Raw genomic sequence first — 24,790 nt, forward strand, 5'->3', positions numbered from 1 at the left:
AATGGAACTTCAGGGTTGTAAAGAGGCTATGGCTGTTTCACTCTGAGGGGTGAACACTCAGGACTGGGGACGGAAGGGGCCCAGGAAGCCAGAGGGAGCCAGGAAGCATGTTTCGCCTGAACAGCTGATTTCCAACTCTGAGAAATATTTTCTGGTTCTCCCACACTGACTTAGGTGTGTGTGTGTGTGTGTGTGTGTGTGGTCCGTCCCATGGCACATGGATTCCCCCAAAGCAGTATTTCTAATAGTTCTCCACCTAGGAGTTTGTTTAAAATGCAGCTTTAAACCCCAGATGCCTGGTCCGAATCTCCCGGGAGTGAGTACAGGGAGCATCCTGAACTCTGAACGTGCAGCTGAGCCTACTGGAGATTTGTATGTGCAGCATACAAAGAGTTTGGTGACTCTGCAGATAAGGATCTGATCCTGCTCACTTCTGATCTCCAGTGCCTGGCACCAGACCTAGTTCATAAGGGACTCAACAAATGATTATTTGATGAGCAGATTAATCAATTAATCAACTAATTTATCCTTCCAGCTTTGGGGGAAACTCATGCACCCTGAGCTGTAACTCGACTATAAGTCCCCAAGGATGGGAACTAAAAACACCTTGTAAGCTGGCAGTGTAGATGTTCAGTAAATGTATTGAGCTGACAAATTAATCTTTACTAATATTGGTGAAAAAAAGTAAGACTCTTCTTTACCTAGAAAGGCTGTCTTCCTTAACTTGTAAGCAGTTCACAGTCACAGAGGAAACACCTAAGAGCAGGAAAAGCACTGTTGGTGGAGCCCACCCATGTGACCGCAGACTCCGGGACCCTGGGCAATGAGTCACGGATTCAGGAGGTGAGTACCCATGACAGCATGACCTTCACAGGAGAAGACTGAAGAAGAAAACAAAACAGGTAATTGTAGCTGCAGCCACCTGTCCCATGTGCATGGTTCTCCAGAGTTAACAGGGTGTTTCGCCTCCCTTGAGCTTTGCCATGACACGCTGGGGTGAGTCTCACTATCACAGATAAGAAAATCGAGTGCCTTGTCCAGGTATCTTCAGCTACTCCGTAGCATCCCCAGGCCACAGGAACCCTGGCGATCAGACTCCTATTTCAGAATTCTTTGCCAATACAATGATGAAAGACTGCCATTCTCTTTTGCTTGCTCTTTTCAGCCCAACCATGGGCAAATCCAACTGCAAGAAACAGCCAGTTAAATGTGTCTGCTGTGCCCCCCAAAGATTTAAGCAACAAAAGATGATTTCACAGGTGCCTCTGATTCACTCACTTTAAACAGCTTGACCGGTTCAGCTTGTTTGCACACAAATGCAAAAGCCATTAGGAAGCCCAAGTGCCCACACTGTGGATTTTGTTGCAAGTACCAATGTTCCAGGATGGTTCCCATTACTTACCCAGAATTTCAAAATTGGGCAACGAATGTAAGTTACTGAGAAGATTTAAGAAAAAAAAATAAGAAGAACAATGCCAGAGAGGAAAACAGAAAGAAAGACAATATTTTTCAAATATTTTCCCAACTGTCATTTTAATAATGGTCTAACAACAGAGTATGCTAATTTCCCTCCACAGATACCTGTGAATGCAAATGCAAAATAAATAGTAATTAATGTCTTGGTGTGAAAATCAAGCAATTGGTATTAATTTTGCATCAGACCTGAGATTATGCACATTTAAAATCATGATCTGTTTTCAACAGCAACAGTGACAATCATAAAGACAAAATGGTGAGGGGAGGCTCTGGGGTTAATAGAATCCACATAGCCACCCTGGTGTGATCTCTCCCTCCAAAATACACATGAACATTTTCAGAGCTAAGAATCACAATCAACCGAGTCTCAAGTTCTGAGTCTCAACAATAAAATTTCACGAACTACATCCATGGGAGGGAACCGATAAAATCAAGCCATTACTGATGGCACATCTTAACTTTTGAAGCAAAGTGTCAAGGCCGATAGGCACAGTCAAACCCCAATTCACAAGCAGTGACCCCAGATCTATACCGATTAAAAAAATAATAATAATAAACCAGACACCTTGTAGTGCGCTCCAGGAACTTTCCAAAGTCATTTTTGCAGGAAGAGTCTTTCATTTCCGGTGAGAAATTATCATATGACTTCACAGTGGAGGGAAGAGAAAGGGGTCCAAGGTGGGGTATGAGGCAGGCAATGGTATAAAAAAGAGGCCCAGAAGTCACGCTTCGTAGAGGTTGTGAATTTTCAGATATTATTTCTAGAAAAGGAGACAAACTATCTCAGAATGTCCAGAAATGAATTATCTGTTTCATAATCTGCAGAGAACCAGAGGGGGAAAGAAATCTCAGGACAACCCAGCAAAGCACCCTGCAGTCAATGCATTCAGGAAAACAGAAATCCATCAGATCTATGCCATCCTATATGGTAGGCATTGGCTCTCGGTGGCTATTTTAATATCAATTAATTTCACTTAAATAAAATGAAAGACTCAGTTCATAAGCTCATAGACACACTCTCAGTGCTCAGTAGCCATGTGGAGCTAAGTGGCTAGCAAATTAGACAACATAGGTAAGGAATATTTCCATCATTGTAGAAAATTCTGTAGGACAGCTTTGATCTCGAGCCTATGAATGTAAACTCCAAGTGCTGGATGTCTTTCACTTACTTGTCCTTCCCTACTCTCTGCTGTGCCCCAAGGAGGTGAACCTGTATTGGGTGCAGTAAAAGAATTCTTTGTCCTCTGGCTTCTGGTTGACTTCAGCCATCAAGGGGCCTCAGCACAGTACCTTAGGACAAGAGGTAAGGTCAGGGGATTTGTTATTCTGGTTTCCTCTCTACTGGTCACTTAGATGCATGTCTCTATTGAAAGCCACAGGTGAAAGAAAGAAAGAAGAAGAAAGAAAGAAAGAAAGAAAGAAAGAAAGAAAGAAAGAAAGAAAGAAAGAAAGAAAGAAAGAAAGAAAGAAAGAAAGAAAGAAAGAAAGAAAGAAGGAAAGAAAGAAAGAAGGAAAGAAAGAAAGAAGGAAAGAAAGAAAGAAAGAAAAGAAGGCCACAGTCTTGTCAGGTAATCTCCCATAGGGCTCTCCTCTCTGGGCTCCGGTCCCCACCCCTTCCTTCCCTGACACCTTCAGGCCTAAAGCAGGGAAAGGTTCCTCAAAGGTACAAAATTTGGATTATTGCTTCCTCTGCTTTTGCATCCCTGAACTCTTCCCACACCTTTGGAAATAGTCCCTTAATAAATATTTTATCAATAGTCAAAATTAATAGATTATCCATCCTAGCTCTGCTCTACCTTAAATCTGAGAGAATGACTTTATTAACACCTACAGAGGCAATGGGATTTTTAGTCTTCTAGGGTCAAACAATGGATTTAGAAATATCTCTCTTCATTTAACAATGATTAAACAGAGGAGAATAGGATAGGGGTTGGCAAACTTTCTTCTTTAAAAGGCCAGATAGCAATATTTTAGATTTTACAGGACATACATTCTCTGTAATAATTACACAGTACTGTGAAACAAAGCAGTCATAGACAATATATTAATGAGTGACTGTGGGTATGTTCCAATAAAACTTTACTTACAAAAACAGGGAATGGGCTAGTTTGGGCCTGTAGATCATAGGCCTGCAGACCATGGACCATGGTTTGTTTGTCATATTGCTCTGGTGTGTTTCCCTAAAGATATAGAGAAAAGACATGCCTCTAAACTTGTTTACTAAAAAAAATATAGAAGATTTTAGAAAGTATATGTATTTTTTCCCAATAAATTGTAAAAAGGCATGGCTTCTAGAGGGGGGAAAGGAGATGAAAAATGAGACAAAATACAAAAGGAAGACACAGGCTAAGATGAAGCAAAGTCTGGCCAAGATCCGAAAGCAGGCAAAGAAACTATAAATGCACTCTTAGAATCACAGTTTACATTAGAAGTAATGAAGAGCAGAATTTATACTGCAGAAAACTGAGTTTCAGAGAAATAGTAACTTTGCAATATATCTTTTAGAATCTAGAGTTGAAAATAATGAACAAACAGATGGCATATGTGAAAACAGAAAAGTGATCCAATTTGCAACAAGAAAAAAGACACGTTCCTTAAAAAGTCTTCAAAAAAGTAATGACACTGAAACACCAATCAAATCTATAGTAGAACATTCTTGAACTGAAAGAAACGATCTAAGAATGCAAAACAAAATGATATGTGCTGCACTGAGCATAATTGATAAAAAAGAAACCCACAACTTGACATCAAGAAAAAAAAAATTATAAGTATCCTCGGCAAAAAAAAAAAAAAAAAAAAAAAAAAAACAAAGCAAAATAAGACAACACACGTTGTTTCAAATGAGTTTTTTTTTTTTTTTTTTTTTTAAAGAGCAACGTCAGGTTGGGCTGGCCTCAGAACTTGCCTTGATTAAAAAGTCAAATTAAAGTGGCTCACAATGTGGAATGGTCAGGTGTATTTACAATGCAACCACATGTTAGAATATTATGCAACTATCAAAAGCAATGTAGAGAAAGTGGTTTTCTTTTTTTTTCTTTTTTTCATTTTTGTAAACTTATTTTTTATTGGTGTTCAATTTGCCAACATATAGAATAACACCCAGTGCTCATCCAGTCAAGTGCCCCCCACAGTGCCCGTCACCCAGTCCCCCCCACCCCCCCGCCCATCTCCCCTTCCAAAGTTGGTCAATTCGTGGATGGAACTGGAGGGTATTATGCTGAGTGAAATAAGTCAATTGGAGAAGGACAAACATTATATGGTTTCATTCATTTGAGCAAGTGTTATTAATGAGATTGGAAAATGTTAGAAATAAAGTCAGACACTAGGGGCGCCTGGGTGGCTCAGTTGGTTAAGCATCTGCCTTTGGCTCGGGTCATAATCTTGGGGTCCTGGATCGAGCCCCACATCGGGCTCCCTGATGAGCCCTGGAAGAACTACCTGGGAGACTGGAGGAACCAACAGAATTTGACAGAAACCCCAGGGCTGGCCAACTCCAATAACTGATGTCTTAGCAATTTGTGGAGATGTGAATTTAACACTGTAACCTCCTTGGACCTCCCTGATAATTCTGTATTCTAAACTCACTTTTGCTCTAAGTAAGCAGAAGCTTAGGAAGAGCACTGCTGTGCCCTGTTCCAGGAAAACAAATCAGGAGTCAACTCCAGAGATCTTACCTAGCTCTGAAATGCCCACCTCTTCCGAAGGAACATTTTATAAAGTCAAATTTCCATGCTGGGCTTGCTGATGGCCTTAAGGCTTTGGGGAGTGTTACAAACATTGACAAGGCAGTCACAAAGAAGGAGGAGGGAGTGTTTGTTCTGGACTTTCAAGTTCCTCATGACATGGAGAGCCTTTGTTCTTCTGTTCATGCATTAATTTATCCTAAACATGTGATACAGCAACAGACACGACATTAGACTCACAGGTTGGAAAGAGGTAGAGGCCGTCTGGCAAGGGTCAGGGGAGCAGTCAAAGAGGAAATGGAGACACATGACCCGGTGTGCAGTTTAGAAAGCCTACTCTGGGAAATAAGCAAGTGGTAAGTGGTTTCTTACACTGAGAAACCATGTATTTAAATAAAAACAAAACACATCCAAAGCAAATGTTATACACATATGTAAACATATAAACACATGCACTGATTGATTATGTATCATATTTATGGTGTGTGGCTGCCTGTGGGGAAGAAAATAGAATTAAATGGAGGACTTCACATTTATCTTTAAAAACGTCTTTCTAGGGGGACCCAGTGGCTCAGTCGGTTAAGCATCTGCATTTGGCTCAAGTCATGATCTCAGGGTCCTGGGATTGAGTCCTGCATCAGGCTCCCTGCTCAGCAAGGAGTCTGCTTCTCCCTCTCCCTCTGCCCCTCCCCACAGCTTGTTTTTTCTCTCTCTCTTTCTCTCGTGCATGCCAGCACGCTCTCTCTCAAATAAATAAATAAAATCTTTAAATAATATCCTTCTGAAAAGAAAAGACTCAAAATAAATATAACACGCAAACAGCACATATTGAGCAATGACATTAATGTGAAATTCAAAAGAAGGGAAACTACAGGGGAGTTGGAGGCGGAGGATGAGCAAAATGGGCTAAGGGAAGTGGGAGATACAGACTTCCAGCTAGGGAATGAACAAGTCACGGGAACAAAAGGCACAACATAAGGGATATAGTCAGGTGATACTGTAAATGCCATGTAGATGTACAGAACAAAGCATAATGTATAAACGTGTTGAATCACTGGGTTGCACACCTGAAACTAATGTAACGTTGTGTGTCAACGATATTAAAAAAAAAAGAAGAAGAAGAATCAGTACAAAAAAAGAAAGACAAACCAACCCATACTGTAGCCTGTGGATAGAAATTCCCTTTTGTGGGGGTGGGAGGAATGGAATGATCAGCAGGAGGCAAATGGACAGGCTGGTAATGTTCTGTTTCTTTTATAGTGCTGGTTACTTGACTGTTCACCTTGTGAAAATTCAACAGCCATACAACTATGGCTTACATGCTTCCATATGTATGCTGTGTTTTAATAAAGGATACATGGATGTTCATGATGGAGATATGTGATAGATGTTAGATGATAGGTAGATGACAGAAGATACATAGATACATAGATAGATGACAGATAAAATATGGCAGAAAGTTAGCATTTGTTGATTTGCAATGGCAAATATATGGGCATCAGCTATGCACTTATTTGTATTATCATTATTATTGTTGTTGTTGTTATTATTATTATTTTAGAGAGAAAGCTCATGTGAGCAGGAAGGGGCAGAGGAAGAGGCAGAGAGAGAGTCTTAAGCAGGTTCCACACTCAGAGGGGAGCCCAACATGGGGCTCAGTCTCACGACCCTGGGATCATGCCATGAGCCAAAATCAACAATTGGATGCCTAACAGACTGAGCCACCCAGGCACCCCTGTATTATTTTCCACATTTTTTCTTAATATGTAAATAATGAAACCTAGAAAAGACTGCTGTAGCTGCAGTATATAGTGGAATAGAGACTGCAGAGTCAGACCTACAAGCCAGGAAGTCACTGCCAGAGCCAAGTCGGAGGAGAGAAGAGAAGAGCAGGTGGGGAGAGCGGGACAGTGAAGAACCAACAGAGCTTGGTGACCACATTCTGTCTTGCTTTGCACTCTGCATGATCAACACCGCTCCTGTCTCAGCTATCCTTGAACAGGAAACAGCCCCTTGTCATCTGCAGGGTGAGGGAAGTTTGGCCCTGAAGTCCCCTTCCCCTCCCTTTAGCCCACTGTTCCCCGATCCAGACACCCCCACCCATGTCATTCCTCTAGAACCATTTTATGGGTTTAAACATTAAACAGGAGATTCCCTGGGAGGGGTGATCCATTATTAAGTGAGACTTAATCAGCATGATTAGTTCATCTGATTAACAAGGTTCACCACCCCTTAGCCCCTCTCCCCTCTCTGAGAGGAGGTCATGCAGGGCTCTGGCAGCAGGTGGCAAAGGCTCAGGGCTTGGCGCTTCGGGCAGGGGGAGGGAAACTGCAGGAAGTGACTCAGAGTCATAGGGGCACTGAGCGCAGAACAGCATTTATTCATGAAACTATGAATGAGCAAAGGAAGGGAAAAGCCAGCCTTTACCAGCAACCCTGCAAACCTCCACCTGGCAGGGTCCTATGGGGCCATGCACATCCCACAGAAATGCCCGTGAGCTGGGGACACCCTAAGCCCATAGGCAGAGGGTTTCTGCTTCCCCTCCTCAGCATGGGCATGAGCCCTGCTCTTCTTACCAGCTTCGTTGCCTCCATCCTGTAGGAAGTAAAATGTGTGATCTGATTGGTGGATGGGAAGAGTCCAATCCTGCACCATATTTCATGGAGCAGGATCACTATTGTCAATCATGGGGGCTCTGCGCATCTCTTCCTCTTGCATTCTCAATAAGAAGGAGCCCACTTCTCTGCAACCTGCCTCTAGAAGACCAAATTGGTCTGTGATCTCTTCACGTTTCCTTCTCAGCTTGTGTCTGGTTGAATAAACTCAACCAGCCCACCCCAGAGCCCTGGGCAAAAGCAAACCCCCTTTAGCCTAATGCTCCCTGTGACAGATTGTACTATCATTCCCAATCAGATCTGTACCCTTTGTATGTGGGGTACTTCCCACTGAAGACACAGTATATTTCCCCACCCACAGAATATATCTGAGGTTGGGCTTGTCCATAGGATTGGCTTTGGCCAATAGAATATGGATGAAAGTGGCAGAGTGCCAGATCTAAGCCTTAGTGTCAGGCAGCAGCTCAGGTTTCCACTCATGTGCCATTGCCATGAGGTGAGCATGCCCCAGTTGGCCCACTGGACCACAGAAAAGGAGAGACATGTGAAGTAGAGCTGGACCCATCCTGTAGCTTAGAATCAAGTTCATCTGATTAACAAGGGCCAACTGACCTGCAGATAGATACATGAGAATAGCTGATTGTTGCTTTAAGATATAGTGTTCAGCAATTTGTCACACAGCAAGAGCTGATAGATCCCATCATCCTTTGTTCTCCAGTTCAGTGGAGAAAACAACTACTCTGGATTATCATCTAATATTTTGCCCAATTTTTCTCTAATTCTTTGTGTTGCGACTCTATCAGCCAGACCCATGAAGGGGAAATTTCAGTAAGCCGTAGAATTAAAGCACTAAGTCTAGAGTAATCACATGTCCCAGTGAGCCTGGACAGTCCTGATTTATACCTGTTATCCCACCAAAAATGCATCCTGATTGGGATGATTGAATCATGCATGATTAAGTTATATGGTCTCCCTCCGTAAACCCAAGAAGACCCATCATGCACTATGGCCTCTCTACAGTAACCCCAGGCACCCGTTTTTGGTCAGGAGATACTACAGAAATTGTTTCTAAAGCCATGCTCTGGGAGGCAGGGAGCCTGGACTGGGATTCTTACGGCACCAGGTGAGGCAAAAAATAATTCTTCTCCTAAATGCAGTCTCTCTATGTAAGGTCTTATAAAAGTGCTATGGGGTATTTTCTAAGAAATAAACTCCTTAATATGACTTCATGGTAGGAGTTCTATTTCCTTTATCCTCTGGAGTCCTGGGAAAGAAAAATATGCCCCCTGGCAGTGTTCCATAAAACTAATGATGTGGGGGATATGTGAATAATTGCCTGAATCACGGGGCTACGTATCTGCAGGAAATCTCTTGGCAATATAAGGAAGGGGCTCAGGACAGGTAATTGGAGTCAAGTGAAATAAGCTCCTGCTGCATCAGCTAGACACTCTCGTGGGTCAAGAGAACTGTGGCAGCCATCCCCATAACTTGAGAAAGTTGGACCTCCAGATAGTCTCTGTTCACAGCATCGGGGATCTACAAAGAGGGGTAGATGAAGAAATGAGTAAGGCAGGGCCAAGACTTTGCAGAGGCAGAAGCGCATGATGAAACAAGGCAGAGAGGGCAGTTTCCTGGCTGGCAGATCAGAAACTGAGAGCAGGACCCAAGCACTCATTCTCAGTGATGGAGAGTCTGGACGTGGCATCTGAAAGGGGTGTAAGGCGTCTTAGCACAGCGACTGACACCTTCCCCAACTAAGGAGCATCATGTTTGCTTCCTCTAGGTCAAGAATCTGTCCCCAGTCGTGGGCACTCTAGAGGCCTCAGGTGCCCATAGATAGGAGAAAGTACCCGAGAAGGAAGTACTTGAAAAGGTAGAGCAACAAATCCTCACCTCGTTGCAGCATATGATTCAGTAGTAACTGATTTCCTCAATCGCGGTACCTGGTGGCCATCTATGGAAAATGACACAAGATAATGTGCGTCATCAATTAGGAAAAAAAAAAAATCTGGCAAGGCTTAATAAATGTTTGACATGCACATAATTAAATTAATATGTTCTACAAATGTTTATTGAGCACGATTTCTGTGCCAGGCACTGCCTTGAAACACTAGAAGTGTGGCAGAGGTCAAGGAGACGTGGCCTCTGCTCTCCTGGAACCTTAAGTCTCAACCCTAGCCACACGAGAATCTCACCTGGAGAGCTTTAAGAAAGTGCCAGTGCTGAGCCTCGTCCGAGACGAATTACATCAGACACTTCAACTCCGGTTCCAAACCACTTGACTGGTAGGTGGGTAGATAGATAGATGAGTGAATGAATTCTCAGTGCAGGGTTATTCCTTTTGCAGTGCTGATACTGTGTTTCAGAATATCACACTCCCAAAATTACTAGCATGGAAGGAAATAAAGCCCTTTGATAATACCAGGTGAGGACATCAATGATCCTTAAAGCAAGGAGAAGTTTGGTCTCTGGAAAAGATGATTGGCCCAACTCCTTTCTTGTCCACTCCACCCCAGCAGCCAGGAGAGGACTCATATTCATATCATCAGAGACCATCCAAGAGGATAGTTTAAGTAATTCTTCCAGAGTCGTATGAAGGTGTGGATAAAATACCTTGAAATTTGATCAGGTAGGCACCCAGTTGAAAGACCCAGGACACCATTCCATGCCCTTTATCCTCAGACATTTGGTGCAGATGTACATGTGTGTCAGCACAACTTTGTAAATCATGTTTCTTCCTCCTTCTCATCCATCTGCCTTCAAAGCAGACTGAGGAATAGTCTCACTGAGGCCACGAAACTTTCCATTTCCCAAGTCACACATATAGACCCTATGTTAATGTTCTCTCCTGAACTATTTCAAACCATCCACCAAGTTGGTCAAGCCAGAAATCTCAGAGTCACCAATACTACTGCCTCTCCTTCACCCCCCAGTCGCAGTCAGCTCCTCCTTCTAAATCTCTCAGGAATCCCTCCAGTTCTTCCAGCCCACGGCCTGCCCCACTCTTACCCAAAACCTTATACAGGTCCCCTGACCAATGCGGGAGCCTCCTAGTCGCCTCTCTGATGAAGTCTCCCCTTTACATCCACCCTACACATAGCAACCAGAATGATCTTGCCAAAGCAAAAATTTGCTCCCCTAGAAAGCCATCAATGGCTTCATGCTATCTTTAGAGGGAAATCCAAATTCCTTGGGAGGCTCTATACAACCTGGCCTCTGCTTACTCCCTGGATCCACCTCTCACCTGATTCCCTGACTCTTACTCTGGGTATGGCATCCTCGGTTCCTCCTGGCTCCTTGCTTTCCCTCACTTCCTATTAATGACTATCTCTTCTTTCAGTCCTATCTTCACCCACCTACTATTCCTTTGCTCCACAGGTCTGGGTGAGGCATTTTACTCTGTTCTCCAAGACAGTTTCTCCAAGTCCCCCTAAATGATTGCTTTAAAGCAGTATCGTCTGAGCTCAACCAATTTCCTGTCTTCTCCTTGCCTAAGAGATCAGAAAAGACAGAGCCAGGTCAATCTTGTTTGGGATAGTATTTCCAGCCCCTAGTTTCAATTCCTGCCACAAAGCAGGTGCTTGATAAAGACTTTTGGAATGTTGAATACATACATGTACGAGCCGAAGCCATCTATTCATTCAACATATATTAACTGAGGGCCTGCTGTGTGCCTGGCACAGTTCTCCATGTATGGGATACATCAGTAAACAACAGGTAAACTCTGCCCTGGTGGAGTTTACTTTCCAGAAAAAGGGACATTATATATTCAGCAAACATTGGCTGAGCACAGAATCATAGTACACACACATACACACACACACACACACAAGTGGGGTAGCCTAGCTGGACAGATATGTGGCAGGTCAGTGCTCAAATATCTCACGTGTTTTTAGTTTCTACCTCAATGATAAACTCTCGTTATTTTGATATTACAGTCTTGGGATCTGCCAGTCTCTTTTTTTCTCCTTAACATTTCACAGAGCTTCAAACCACTTAATACAAGGAGTAAACTGTGGTTTGTGCTTAGTCAAGGCTTTTGGGACACACAAATGAATAAGGATATCTTAGAACTCATTCAACAGCAAATATTGCAAACAGGTGAGATGAGTCTTGTGAGAAGCCCATTCAAAGCAAAAAGAGAGAGTAACAATTTTTAGAATGGTCAGAGAAGGGAAAAAAGGTCTGCAAAATTCAGAAAAGCAGGAGCATGGACTGATCTATATGATCCAGTGCAAAAGTAAAAAGCAAAAGCACACAGAAATTGAACAAGTGACAGCCTGTCTCATGTTTTAATATAAGGTTTTTAACCTTGTTGCCTAATTATTATGTCTCAATAGAGGGGGCAAAAGCAAGTGTTTTTCTGCTCTCTATTTGCCTTAAAGCTTGGAGTGTAATAAACTAAGTTTTCTTCTTAATTGGTAGACACTTCTTATTCCTTTTCTTTAAAATAAGTCAGGCAGTCAGATCCCTGGTCAGGTTTTTGCAGCAAGTGTCAGGCCATTTCCAAAGTGAAAAGTCTACGAAAAGTATAACCGCTTCAGACTTTATCCAGACTGCTGGATAAGACTCACTGCCTCTTTTGCAAAACTCCTGGGCTGTGGGTCTGGTCTGCCAAGGCGGGGCTCCCAACATCTTGGAAATGCTGTGCCCGGCCACTACCCACTGCCCTGGCCATGCTCCTGCCCCCACTGAGCTTCGGGAAGTGGCTGCTGCCCTTCCCAGCGAGTCTGGCCAGAGGCAGACGCCGCTGGCAACCTTAACCCCACGTGGGCAGGCCCTCATCAGAGCCTCCCTCCAACCCTAACATTAACTGGCAAGTTTTTGGGAAGGGGAGGTAGACAGAAAAGTGGGGGGCCGTGTTTGCTATACAGAGCTTAAAGGAAACAGGATTCTGAGAAATGGCTCCTGGGACCTGAAAAACTGTAATTGCTGAATATGTTCAGGCATGTAAAACAGAGCCTCTTTCCCTGATCTACAGGGCAGGCCCCTGGGGGGCGGGTGCTGGTGTACACAGGGTCCGGCACTCTCTGAAGGATGTGGCGTGGACGGGGGCGAGGGGCGGGTCCCTCTGGGAGGGAGGAGGGCAGAGCATGGGAAAGTCTAAAATGCACCAGTATTCAAGGATGTGACTGAGGCTGGGTCCAGGCTCTGCATGCAAATCTAATGTACATTTCCTGTGCATCCTCATTGTGCCTGTGTGGACGAGACAGTATGCCTCAATTTACCCTATGAAAAAAGTGTGTGATGTGGGCATCTTTATTCCCATTTTATAAATAAGGACGCCAAGGCTCAGAGACTAATTAGCCTTCTCAAGGCCACACAGGCAAGTGGCAGGGCTCAGATACACAAGCAGCCTGTTCCAAGTCTCGTGTTATCTTTACTATGCCAAACACCGCTAGCAATGAAGACACCATGAGTAACATCGAAGAGCATAGGCTCTGGAACTAGATGGCCTGGGCATCCAATCCTGCCCCCTTACTAGCTGTGTGGCCTTTGGCAAGTTACTTACCCTCTTCATGCCACAGTTTTCTCATCTGTAAAACAGGGACAATAATTGTATCTTTCTCATTGGGTAATTAGGGCAAGTTAAGGTGCTAGTATTTGTCAAGTACTTAGAAGGCTACATGGTATGTAACAAAGACTGTTTACATGTCTCATATTTATTTTTAAAAAGATAAATGGAGAGAGGGATTGTTTATTTATTATTTATTTATTTATTTATTTATTTATTTATTTATTTATTTATCTGAGTAATCTCTACCCCCAGTGTGGGGCTTGAACTCATGACCCCAAGACCAAGAGTCACTCACTCTACAGATGGAGGCAACCAGGTGCCCCAAGAAAGGAATCCTTTTATTCTCACTACCGTGGAGCTCTTTTTCCAATATCTGAACTCAGAACATGCCTTACCTATTCCTAACATCATGGTGTCTGCAAAGTGCTTTTACTGCGATGACTTCATCTTCTTGTCACAACGGCTGTCCAGAAAGGAAAAGAAGATCATGCCCATGTTATGAAAGACTCTGAAACCCAATCATGTGAGGGCTTTCCAAGGTCGTTTAACAGATGATTAAAGGGAGCAAGGATTCCAGCCCAGTCTTTCCGACCTTGAATCCTATAGTGTGCACACACACCAAATAAAAGCATGAATTCCATGAATGTGTGGATAAAAGCTTGGCATGCATCCACCCGGGACCTCTGGGGGGACTCCTGCAACCATTTCACCCCAACTCCCTGATTGCACATGCTCTGGTAAAATGGCTCAACCCCCCCACACAAAGTCAGTGACCTCTGGTTTCAGCTGCTCCTCTGGACTGAATTGATGGAAGTGTCTCGACACATTCTTGGTCACTTTGTACCGAAGACAATATTGCATTCCCTTTTGTACCGAAGACAATACTGCATTCCGTTTTTGCACACAAAACAAACGGAAGCTTCAACAGTATGAGTGATTTATTCAAAAGTCACATGAGTTCAGTAAGTAGGGAACTGCATCAAGAGAAAGAGCTTCCAGTTAATTTTATGAATATTGTATGTATTGCCCAATATGAGTGTTCAACCCCATGGTTCCCTGTTTTTTTGTGCAATCAATGACCCAAATTCTAAGGAAGTTGGAGTAGGGCAAGGGGGGGAGATGGGGAAAAATAATAGAAAATACATGTACTTGGTTTCCTTTGAAGAAGAAGGGAGGAAGCTGGAAGAAGAAGGAGGTTTTGGGGGGCTGGGGAAGTCAAGAGTGCCTAGGTCCTTGGGAGGAACCAAAGCCAGAATTTTCAGGGACACGAAAAAGTGGCTGGTAGCAATGCTCGTGAAGACCCAACAGCAACCACCAATCTTGAAGGAATCAGTCCTGGCGTCTTAACGCTGATTATTGGTCCAAAGTAAAATGCCAGTGCCCATGCCTGTACCATTCCTCTGATGGGGAACTGAGGACCAAGGAGATGTCTGAGTTCCAGAGCCCATCTGAGACCTTTAGGTCCCAAGCCAATGGCTATTACACTCATTCAGGGTCCTCCTCCAAGGGGGTGCCTCACCTGCCTGTCTTCCAAATCAGGTCAGGACCCCGATCTGCCACTCGAGGGACTAACGATAAAAATGCCCACATCTCAAATACGTGCATGCTACAATTTTCTGATTGTAAAATCAATACAGGCTTATTTGAAAAGAACTCAGGATCTGCTGGCATATGCATATATCCTGCAATGAATCAAAAGAATTTATTGTCGGTGGTTTCATTTAGGAGGCTTGTGGATGAGAAGGAAGACATTCTTGTTTTTGTACCCTTCCGTGCAGTTTTAAATTGAGAACTAGGTTTATGTGTCACTCTCTGTGCATGTGTGTGTGTGTGTGTGTGTGTGTGTGTGTGTACAAAAGATATCAGGGATCTGGGACATTAGTGTTTTTGTTGTCATTGGCTTTTCTATATTGGGGAGGGGGGAGAAGCAAGTTAATAATGATCTATTTTGAATAATTTGAAAACTAACAAAACATTCACACCTACAGCAATCACACTATCCAGATAAGAACATTTATCATTTTAGCGTATGTCCTTCATGCTTTAATAATGAGGACTATTCTACACCTAAATTCTAAATTCTGGGCCTTGTTTCTTCTTATTTTCATTTTATGCCATGAATACGTTTACATATTTAAATATTCTTCAAAAGCATTCTTTCAGTAGTTATAGAAGAGCCTTTGTATAAAATAATTTTTCAAAATCCATAAAAGCTCACATTCACGGAGCACTTCCGAGGGGCTTCTGGCTCACACAGCTTCCACTGGGGGGCTTAGGAGGGTCAGCACACGAAGCATTCAGCACCATGACAAAATGTGCTGCCAAAGGAGATCTTGCCAGAGACTCTGTCCTTCCAGACACAGCATGATTTCTTCAGTCACCTTTCTTTTGTAGGATATTGTTCCCAATTTATCACTATTAGATGATCCTATGATGACTATCTCTGCTCATAAATCTTTCTATCTCTGAATATTTCCTTAAGTGAAAATTCTTAACAAAAGTACCATTTGATCCATAAGAATAAAATTTTTAAAGGCTCTTGATACATTTCCCTAAATGATCCACTGATGCCTCTGCAACAGGGTTTAGGAGGGCAAAGTTGAGATCTCATTTTCACTGACTTATAACTTATTTTATTATACTTAAGATGACTTTTCCAATTTGTTAGCCATTTACGCTTCTTATCAGTCAACATATTGTTGCATAAAACCCACCTGCCAGACACAACAATAAATTTCATGTCACTTTAGCATTGGTGTGGAGGGGTCTTTAAAAATCAATGATATTCTCATCTGCAAAACTGAATTGTTATTTTCTAGAATGTAGGTGCACTTCAGGGTTGTGTTGGTGAAGGTCCCAGAAAGACATAGATGGTACACTCAGTGTGGGTCATGGAGGCACGTGTATGAAAGGGGCATGCACAGCGGTGAGGGCAGGGTTTGGCAGCCCTGGAAATGCTGGTGCAACATCCCGGAGCTAGCATCACCATGGAGCCATTACCTGCCCAGCCTACAGGGCAAGGAGCCGTTGCAGGGACCTGGGGAGAATCACAAGGAAGGAGCCATGCAGGAGGGAAGCAGCCCATCCTCAGAGGCCCTGCAGGGAGCAAGCCTGGGAATAAATGATCCCTCTGATTGCCTGGCTAGGCCTCCCACTGGCAATGGGGAACAGTAGCAGAGGGGCAGGAAACCCCGCAAGCTGAGGCCTGGCCTCCTGGAACACCACAGAGGGTGGGAAGGATGGAGCAGGTGTGGAAAATGTGCGCTCTCTTCAGTTTCTGATCTTTCTGTTGCTACTCTGAACCCACCAGAATTAAAGCTCCACAGAGGTGCTTAGTTGGCCTCACTTACCACTCATCCCAAGACCAGGAACAACATTTGGCATATAATAGATGTTTAATAAATGCCTGATGCGTACAGAAGGCATGTATGCATATATGCATGAACGAATGAGTGAATAAACTCCAAATCATCCCTGTTCCTTCTTGAAGCTTCTTTTTTTAAGTTTTTTTTTTAAAGATTTTATTTATTTATTCATGAGAGACACAGAGAGAGAGGCAGAGACACAGGCAGAGAGAGAAGCAGGCTCCATGCAGGGAGCCCAATGTGGGACTTGATCCCAGGACCCCAGGATCAGGACCTGAGCCAAAGGCAGGTGTCCCCTTCTTGAAGCTTCTATCAGAGAAAGCTCCTTGTAGAAAGCTGCAGATGTCCATAGAGAAGGAAGAGAAAACCCATTACTTGTCCCCTAATGACTGTCTGGTGATATGAGCTTGATGGGCCACTTCCCCACCATCCACCCCCCAGCAATCCTGGGTCTCAGGACAAGAGGAGTTCAGAGCTCTTTCTCCACCTCCTCCTCCACCTCTTCTCCCCTAGGCAGGTCCATCCTGGGGATACATTTTGGCTACTGTCTCCAAGTAGGACATTCGCAGTGACTGGGGAGGGCCTAGTGGTTGCTTCTACCCACTGTTTTGTCTGATAGGGAACCGGCTCCCTTAGAACCACTAGGGGAACTTGTGAACCACACAGATTCCTGGATCTCACTCCCCGAGATTCAGATTCAAGAGGTCAGAATAGGGCCTGACAGTCAGCATTGCTTGCAAAAGACATGAAGGTCATTCAGACAATCAGCTCTGCTTCCAGAGTGACCAACTACCCCAATTTGGGATCCCTGGGTGGCGCAGCGCTTTGGCGCCTGCCTTTGGCCCAGGGCGCGATCCTGGAGACCCGGGATCGAATCCCACATCGGGCTCCCGGTGCATGGAGCCTGCTTCTCCCTCTGCCTATATCTCTGCCTCTCTCTCTCTCTGTGACTATCATAAATAAATAAAAAAAAAATTAAAAAAAAAAAAACTACCCCAATTTACATGAGACTTCCAGTGCTAAAACCAGGAAAGTTCCAGGGAAACCGAGCTGAGTGGGTCACCCTACCTGCCCCTGCAGTGGGCCAGCGGACAGCACCTGTGTCATCTCTTCCTGACGGCTGGAGGCCTGGCCTTACCATGGTAAAGCAGTGGGGTCTGAGAGCCAGCTTCACCTTAGGGGGAAAGGAGGCCCCCTCCAGATGGCACGGGACAGGATCACCTATCCCCACCGACAGAGACCCAAGGCAGCTAGAGTAGAACTCCAGCCTGCACCCCGAGACCGTCTGCCCCAGCATGTGGGAAAGGCCTTGCTGCTGCAAAAGAAGTCTCCGGGGCCATTGGCAGAGATGACAGAGGTCAGCGAGTTCCCCACCAGCAAGTCACCAGACTTCACTTTTGTCTGCCGGGTGACTTAGGGGTCTGTCCCTGTCTCCTTGACGGATCACAGGCAGTATTGTGTAACTGCTTACATTTACTGGGTCCCAATCTCAGTTGAGACACCGAGCCAGCCATTTCATTGTCATGACATTTCAACAAGGCAGGGACTATGTTTGTCCCCATTTTCCAGAGGAGGAAGCTGAGACACAGAGAGGTCACAACTGGCTCAAGTTCATCCAGCTGTTGGAGGGTAAGGAGGAGGCTGGAATTCATAAACCCAAGTCCTTGGCGTGTAACCATGATTGTGGCCCGTCTAGGGGAAATCACACAGTCCTGGGTCCCCGACCTGATCTGGCCTCAGACTCCTCCTCTATTAAACGAAATTCATTTTTTAAAGCTACTGATGGTGCTAATGCTCTCTAAGCTGTTGCAAAGGTTACTGGCCCCTCCTGCCTTGCCCCAGCCACCTACTACCTCCCACCCCCACCCCTTGATCATGCAACTATAGTTTGTTCAGACTCTGCTCACACACATGTGACTGCATCCACATGTGACTTTTACTCGCTGCAGTTAGGACAGGTACCTTAAGATCTACCCTCCTGACAGAGTTCTAAGTCTGACACAGGATTGTTGTCTACAGGTACAGTGTTGTAGGGCACATCTCTAGCATGTACTCATCTTACGGAAATGAAATTCTTTACCCATTGATTAGCAGCCCTCTCTGTTCCAGTCACTGGCAACCACCACTCTCTATCCTTTGCAACTCTAAATCTGACGATTCTGGATGCCTTGTACAAGCAGAATCATGCAGTATTTTACTTTATCTGATTCTGAATCCCAGGTGATTTTATAATAAGAGTTCAGATAAAAAAAGAAAGTTTTTTCAGAGACCTGCCCAAAACAAAAGAAAGGAACAAGTAGATAGAGGATGAAGAGAGTAGAAGTATTTCAAGAACTTCTTTTTTGATGAAAGTTCTAACAATTAGGTACAGATTTGATGTGTGCATCTTAGTAGCCAAGGCAAAGCGATGAGATGCCACAGTTTTATTGTCTGCAGAAAGCAGCACCCTATCAGCCAACCCTGGCATCCCACTGAATGCCTTGGGTGAGCAGGAGGGTGTGACTCCTGCTTGGCCTCGGCACATCCGCTCCAAAGAAACGACCCAGCATTTCACTCCTGCTCTGCGTGATCACTCGGACCACCGTCTCTTCTTTCACTGTCTGTAATCTATCAACCACTCCTAAGAAGGAGGAAAGTGCCTGGCTTCATAGTTTTTGATTCTATAGCAGATGCACTAAATGGGATGGGATAAATGCCCATTTCCCGAGTGGGCTGGACACCCTCTGAGTTCACAGGGAGACTTCTTGGCAAGAGTCAGTTTACAAATGCAGCGTGCCCACTCCAGATTGCAAGAACTCTGAGGAAAATATGCCTTGGGAACACCAGAGAATTGAGAGATAGGGAACACCAGAACCAGGGCATCCTCCCGAAGGCAGGGGCCATCTCCACTTGGAAACAGTAAATTCACTCAAAGTAGAAGGCTCCATGAGAGTGCGCACGAATGCTGTGAAGTATAGACAACAGGAGGCAGCTGCTGCCCAGAAGCTGGGGAGGGGTCAGAGCTAGAAGCTTCTCTGATATGCTGAGAATCGCCTCTAGGAGGTGCCCCAGCACAGTGGGAGGACCTTTGGAGTCCACCGAACTTGGATTCAAATCCACCCTTCCTACCCATTCAAGGCCCTTTGCCTTTCCACAAATGATCTTACGTCTTTCCGCACAGCTTTTCCCCCATCTGCAGAAGGAGGTTATTACCATCTTCCCTGTGCGGTACCGGAGTTGAGAATGCAGGTCTGCACTTTACACCAGTGAGAATGGCTAAAATTAATGAGACAGGAAACAACAAATGTTGGCGAGGATATGGAAAAAGGGGAACCTTCTTGCACTGCTGGTGGGAATGCAACACTCTGGAAAACTGTGTGGAAGTTCCTCAAGAAGTTAAAAACAGAGCTACCCTACGACCCAGCAATTGCACTACTAGGTATTTACCCCAAAGACACAGATGAATGTTTCAATGTGTCACACAATGAAATGACAGGACACCTGCACCCCAATGTTCATAGCAACAATGTCCACAATAGCCCAACTGTGGAAGGTGCCACGATGTCCTTCAACAGATGAATGGATAAAGAAGGTGTGGTCTATATATACAATGGGATATTACTCAGGCATCAGAAAGGACAAATACCTACTATTTGCTTCGACGTGGATGGAACTGGGGGTAGTATGCTGAGTGAAATAAGTCAGTCAGAGAAAGACAATTATCATATGGTTTCACTCAGATGTGGAATATAAGAAATAGTGAAAGGGACCATAGGGGAAGGAAGAGAAACTGAGTGGGGAAAAATCAGAGAGGAAGACAAACTATGAGAGACTCCTAACTCTGGGAAACAAACTGAGGGTCACTGGAGGGGAGAGGGTGGAGGGATGGGGTAACTGGGTGACGGGCACTTAGGAGGGCATATGATGGGATGAGCACTGGGTGTTATACTATATGTTGACAAATTGAATTAAAATAAGATAAAATTAAATTAAATTAAATATACTATATGTTGACAAATTGAATTAAAATAAAATAAAATAATAAAATAAAATTAAAATTAAAATTAAAATTAAAATTAAATAAAATAATAAAATAAATAAAATAAAATAAAATAAAATAAAATAAAATAAAATAATGCAGATCTGGGACCAGGCTGCCTGAGCTGAACTTTGGACTCACTGATGGGATGCTCTTGGGCACGTTCCTTTATGTTCTTGTCTTAATTTTCTCATCTATAAAATGGGGATAAGAATAAAATCTACATTCTATGACTTTGGGATGGACTATATGCAGTAAAACATGGAAAGCCAGTAAGACACTGGCTGGTATACACTAAGTGCATAATACATGTTACTCTTTGTGTGCATAATACATGTTACTTGTGTTTTGGACTCATCGAATGTGTGAATACACACCACGGTACCTATACCCCTTTCTTGTCTTGTCTGAGTCTAAGTCAGACCCTGGGAGGTAGGGTCCCTGCCCTAAATCCCAAAGGGGTCCCTGGAGCAGCGTCATGAGGGACGCCCAGGCCAAGATTTTTCCTTGGACGCGGCAGTGAGAAGAGAGTGCACTGGGAAGGGATTGGCAGCGCCTGCCCCCCAGGGAGTCATAGGAACAGAAATAGGAAGCCCCAGGCTGGTATTTACAGTAAGTCCTCAGCCCCTGACCACATTGTCTTGTCTGTGGTGCATTTATTTTGGGGACAAGCACTGAAGTCATTGCTGCCCGAAAGTGCTCCAGGCAGGCCCGCCTCATCTCCGCTTTCCCAGGAGACCCTGGGGCGAGGGAACCAGACCCACAGGCAGGCTCGGAGGTGCCCCACGTCTGGCAGGCCAACCGCAGGCCAGGCTCGGCCCCGGCTTCGAGAGGTGCTTGCAGCAGGAAGGTCAGAGGAGGAGGTGGTGGGAGGTAGCAACCCCATCCCACCCACTCCTGCCCTTAGTCTCACTTTCTTTTTCCTCCAAGGGCTGCCTCAGCCTGCCTTCCTGGCTATTAGGACTCTTCTCCATTTCTCATAACTCAGCAGGCAAAGCGGAAGTGGATTCTTCAAAGCCTCTCCCTGGCCTTGATGAGCAAATCCACTGTCTGAGACCTGGGCCTGGGCCTAGGCAGGACTCGGGTAGCTGCTCCCAGGGATGAAGGACAGACTGGATTCCAGATACTTTTGATTAGCAGGGGCCACAGAGCCTCTCCGGAGGGCAGCTGAAGGCTCTGCTTGAGACTGGGTTTCCTCTCTAGGAGGCGGCCCTGGCCAGAGCCTTCCCTTTCTGCCCTGGCCCTGGGAGGTGGGAATGGAGATGTGCCTGTCCTACCCCTCACCCTGCAGGCCAACGAATCTCGGGTTCTGGTGCCAGCTCTGCTCTGTTCCCACAATGTGCCTTAGCTCCCTGACTGCATAATGGAGAGGTTGAATAGGATACCAGCTTGTACCTCTCTTTATCTTTGAAGGAAACCTTTCACCAAACCTCGCTTTGTACCACGGGGCTTATCTGAAGGGAAGTAAAAACCTGTAGCTACATCTCCTTGCCTCCATCCTTACTCTCCTAACAAAATCCACACTGAGGAATCCCTTACGCAGGCCCTCCATAGTTGTGCAGGTTACACGCCATACAATCTCAGGAGATGCCATGCACGTTGTAGTCCACAGGGATGGCTCCTCCTGGAGATGTTCAGGGCATAACCAAGCATGGTGGTCCCATCTGCAGGTCATCACAAAGCACAATTTTAAAACCACTGGACTAAGAGCATCTCCTTGCAAGCTTGGAAATCTGCTACTCCTCTATCACGTTAGCATTAAGCTGCCACTTGGCTAATTCTTACTAAGGTATAAGTTCTCAATGGTTTTAAATCCACTGATATTCCTTAGGTGGGGTCCCTGTACACTCACTGAACACAAAACCTTTTCAATACCTACATTTAAAGGGCATTGCTGCAGAATTCTGTGCATCATCTAAGGTGGGAAAAAGATGCTGACGGTCCAGAAGTCTTTGTATCTGACAATTTATTCCAGAACACAAATGTCTTGCCTTATCTTTGACTGTGACTTTCTTAGGGCCAGGAATTATGCCTTTGGGGCATTTTTACTTCCCCAGAAGACAATGTCATTTTTACTAAACCAGGGAGAGGAAGAAACAGATTTATCCACCACTTATTTTTGGTCAGAAATAGGGCTAGCGAGTTTGATCCATATCATCTCATTTATTTCCACTACTACCCCTCTAGTTTTTTATCATTATCTTTTCAGAACTAGGAATGTGAGGCTAAGAGTAATCAAGTGCATTGCTCAAAATCACAAAATGATTAGGAAGCAAACCCATGATTCAATCCCATGTCTGATAAGCCCAAAGCCTTGCTCCCCCTCATGTGGAATGTCACCTGTGTGCTGGGCATCAGAATCCCCTGGAGGATGTGTTGAAATGTGTGTTCAACTCAAAATCTAAATTTCTGGAGGGGAATGAAACCCAGTCTTTTTTTTTTTTTTTTTTTTTTTTAACCCACCCAGAAGATTCTAATGGTTAGCCTGATTTGGAGACTGTTTTGGAAGGTTAATTGGCCTTTGGTAGTAGCAATGATTTCACATAGCCTGCCTTTCATGCCTTTGTTCATACAATCTCCTCTGCCTTGGAGGACAGCTTCTGTCTTCAATCTGCAAAGGCCCAATCCTAATCCAACCTTCTCCAGGAGCCCTTCCTGGACTGCTTATCCAGCATGTGGTCTCTCCTTTGTTTCCTACAATCATCTTCTTGTGTGTCCCTAATGTCCTACCCTCAGCACACCCTGTACAGGAGATCTGCATGCTTCTTCCTCTCCTAGACTTGAAATGCTTCCTGAACAAATCTTGAGTTTTGCATATTTGTCTTCATTCACCCCTGTCCCCACAAAGGATACTAGATGCCTGGACAGAGCCTTAGATATGAATCAAAAAGCTTTTACTGAATTGAGTTGGGTTGGATCCAGTGATCAAGACACTTTATTAAAAAACAGTTTATATGTGGCCAGACTGCAGACCTCCCAAAACCTGTGGCTCTTTAGGGATTTTGGCCTTTTATGTCCCAAATCCCTTGGCCAGAAATTCTCTCTCCTATCTGTTGAATTTCTTTTGCTACTTCAACCATCATCTCTTTTGCAAAATCATGCCCACCCAGGGCAACATTTCTTACACCTGCCTCTGTGAAACTCAGGTAGGACAGGACCTACTACAAGTATTATATATTTTCTAATAGCCACTGGGCTACACAGTTCCTGAGAGTAGAATCAAGTTTTCTTCATTTTGTATCCCTAAGGCCTTAGCATTTGAACAGGTACATATTAGAGGTTCATATGAAGACTGAATGAATGAAGTGAGCCAATGAAGGGACCAGTCTGGGTAATACTGCTTGCTCAACAGATGATCCAACTCCCTAGACTGGGTCTGCACAGACTTTCCTGGGAGTCATTTGGGAGTTCTGGATGGGAACAAATGTCCCTAAAGCCAGCTGCCTGCTTCACAGCCTCCTAGATATGGAGTCACCTTTGGCCTGCTGCCGAACACCTGGTCCCAAACCAGGCTTCCAGTAGACAGTCATCTATCCTCCCATCTTCCCTTCCATTTTCCCCTTCTCGCTCTATGTCCTCCCCCATACAAGGTCCCCCTTAGGGGGCATGTTCTTGACTACTGGAACCATGTCTTGAAGCAGATCCAGAATGCAAGAACAACCCTCACAAAGCCACTCAAACAACAGAACAGGGGCCTGGCATGACCATCCCCGTCCTGACTCCCCACCCAAGTTCCAGAGACATCAGACAGTCATACACACTCGGGTCCCCAGGGTTCCATCAGCATGTCCAGATCCAAGTCACAAGGGTCAACCATTGTCCCTATTTGTGCCCATAATCAGTAACAAATGCAGGAACAAATCTTAACTTGCTTTTCTAGTACTTTTTAAAAGACCTTTAACCACAGAATTTTTATTAGCTCTTTTTTTTTTTCATTTAATAGATGAGAAAATCCCTGCAAATTGAAGCCAGATGCACTTGCATGGCTATCAAAAGCCATGATATATTTATCATGTTCATTTTTATTTATTCAGTCTCCTGAAAGCCCTGATCATGGGGTTCCAGTGTTTCCTTGTTATTTTGAAAGCCAGGAGGCTAGTGGGTAGTGTGAGCCG

The 24,790-nt window shown here is 44.5% G+C and overlaps 1 long non-coding RNA gene across 2 annotated transcripts in view; it reads right to left on the bottom strand.

The window, feature by feature from the left end:
- Window positions 1-1,548: 1,548 nt before the first annotated feature.
- Window positions 1,549-24,790, bottom strand: part of LOC119865549 — a 46,139-nt gene continuing 22,897 nt past the window's right edge. Inside the window, exons 2-3 of one of the 2 annotated variants that reach the window (XR_005377386.1) lie at window positions 9,668-9,728; window positions 1,549-2,237 (exon numbers count right to left, since the gene is read on the bottom strand). This is a non-coding gene — a long non-coding RNA (uncharacterized LOC119865549). Of the gene's footprint in view, window positions 2,238-2,301; window positions 2,767-9,667; window positions 9,729-24,790 lie in introns of those variants that run through there. The other variant, XR_005377387.1, reaches the window with a different exon arrangement.

The sequence above is a fragment of the Canis lupus genome, chromosome 24, assembly GCF_011100685.1.
Source record: "Canis lupus familiaris isolate Mischka breed German Shepherd chromosome 24, alternate assembly UU_Cfam_GSD_1.0, whole genome shotgun sequence".
In the NCBI taxonomy this organism is placed as follows: domain Eukaryota; kingdom Metazoa; phylum Chordata; class Mammalia; order Carnivora; family Canidae; genus Canis; species Canis lupus.